The sequence below is a fragment of the Egretta garzetta genome, unplaced genomic scaffold, assembly GCF_000687185.1.
Source record: "Egretta garzetta isolate BGI_Z169 unplaced genomic scaffold, ASM68718v1 scaffold135, whole genome shotgun sequence".
NCBI classification, from domain to species: domain Eukaryota; kingdom Metazoa; phylum Chordata; class Aves; order Pelecaniformes; family Ardeidae; genus Egretta; species Egretta garzetta.
The window spans coordinates 994,583-996,922 of NW_009259594.1; positions in this window are offsets into that span (position 1 = coordinate 994,583).

Here is a 2,340-nt window from a genome sequence, read left to right on the forward strand (position 1 = left end):
TGTTCCCCAGGGGTTTGGTGGCTGGCCCCTGGGGATGGCAGAGTCACTCCTGGAGAGGAAAACTTCCCCTCCCAAAAACCAGGGGTGAGTGATTTCAAGGGCACACAGTGGCTCGAACCCAGTGGCGGGGGGGACTCTCCCAGCCCGGGCATGCGCTCTCAGATCACCCTGTGCTCTCCTCTGAGCTGCTCCGGGGATTTAATCTGGCTTTCTGCTCCTTCCATCCCCAGAGCAAATGGCACATTTTAATCCCAGCAGAGAGTCCCCCTTTTTATTCTCATTTTAATGCCATCTCTGTTCAGGGCTGGGCTCCCCCCGAGGGGTGACTACCCCCTCCTGGAGTGCTTGCTTTCAGGTGGACCTTCTCAAATAGCTTTAAGTGCACCGTGGTTTCCTCTAGTTATTTTTGATATATGTATAATGTACCTATATATACCAAATAATAAAGGCAGGTTGTTTATACAAAACCAAAAGCAAAGAAAAGCATGTTGCTTGCCAGTTTGTATTTGGTGGGAAGGGACTGCCATCAGGGTGAGGGTGGGAGCGGGAGGGAGGGGCAGGTCAGCCGCCGGGGTGCCCCTGTGCCCCCCAAGGCCGGTCTCGGCTCCCCATTTTCCAGCCCGCTGCCTTTGCAGCAGCACTGGCTGGCTCAGTGTGTGGTTAAGCTCATCCAGCTGTCGAGAGGGCTTTTTTTAGCACCGAAGGCTTTGCACCTCGCTGCCGCGCAGAGGGCTCTGCTAAGCTGCTGCCCTGGATGCTGCTGGTTTGGAGAGAGCGGAGCGTCCCCCCGGCTCTGCCCACGCTCCCACCCCCTCTCACAGCCTGCTCACAGGGTACTCTGCTTCAATCCTGGCCCCAGGCCTATGCCTGCCTCTCCAGCGAGGACGTTTTTATCCTGCTTTCTATGCACGGCTATCGGAGAGCACGTCACTGCTGTCATGGGACCCTGGCAAGCCTGCAGGCAGCGGCTGCGTCACCCACAGGCCAGGGCAGTCAGAAGGAGCGATGGATGCCCATGCAAGGAGAGGTGGGATGGAAGCGGCCACGCTCTGCAGAGTCCCTGCACCGAGCCGGGACGGAGGAGCAAGAGTTGCTGCAAAGCCAAGGATGGGCAGAGGCAGCAGCTGGCGAGATAAGGGCCAGGCAGCCCAGAGCCACCCTGTGCCGTAGCTTCCCCGGTGGGCAGGGGCTGAGGGGGGGCAGGGGGCTGCCCCCCCCCCTCGGTGGCAGCCAGGGGGACACCTGCACCCAGCACCCACCCAGGGTGGGGGAGTGGATTGGGACAGGCATGTCGGGGATCTGTCCCCCTCCTCCTGCCAGCCCCGGCATATTGCAAATATCTCCCCTGAGCCAGCCATTGGCGGCTTATAAATAATGCAGCCCCTCGCCGCGCAATAAGGGCTTGTCAGTAGCTATTCTGCTCTCATAAATTAAAGATGAAAAGGTACAAGGCTCTTGCCAGAAAAATGAAGACAAATTTTTAATAGCTTGCCAAGACACAGGGAGATGGAGCGCTCGGGAAAAATGAATTACGTTTTTATTATGTGTTTTATTGTGGTGTAATTGAACGGGATTAGCTGAGAATACAATATATTTCCAGGGCAGTGCAAAGAAAACAAAAATAATGATGACACCTGCCCCCCCCCCCCCCCACCAGCCTGCATGAGGACACCCTCCATGCATGCACTGGCTGGGAGCTGGCCCTGAGCTGCCGGCAGACACAAGAGGCAGAGATGGGGATGGGAGGGACACCGGAGGGGACAGCAGACTGGAGACACAGGGGCTTGGGGTGGCTGGGTCTGGCCTGATGGCCGGGCAGGGTCTGGGCTCACCCCAAGAGTCCCCAGAGCTGTGGGGCCAGGGTGCAGGGCAGGGTGGCAGAGCAGCGCACTTGCTGCAGAGTCTCTGGGTGACTTTTGCCTGTCCCCACGTTCCCCAGCTGCTTTTGTCCCACCCCTGAGACCCCCTTTGGCCTGTCCCCCACCCATACCAGCTGGCACTGCTAGGCTGAGACCTGACAAACTCAGCTCTGGTGGGGTGCTGCCCTGCAAACCGGCCATGCTGGCTGGGCTCTCCCAGCAGCACTGCTGAGACCCCCAGACTTGGTGACTTCACTGGGCTAGGACGTGTCCCCATGTGTCCTCTGGTTGGAGTGGGAGAGAAAGATCACCCCATGGCTGGGGAGTTTTGGTGGGCTGACAAGCCGAAAGGCGGCCCTGCTGCCTTTGCAGGGGAGCCCAGGATGCAGCAGTGGATGCGGGGGACCAAGGATGCTCGGTCCCTTCCTGAGCTGTCTCACCCCAGAGGTCATCAGCCAGACCCCGAAAGGCAGTGGCTGGG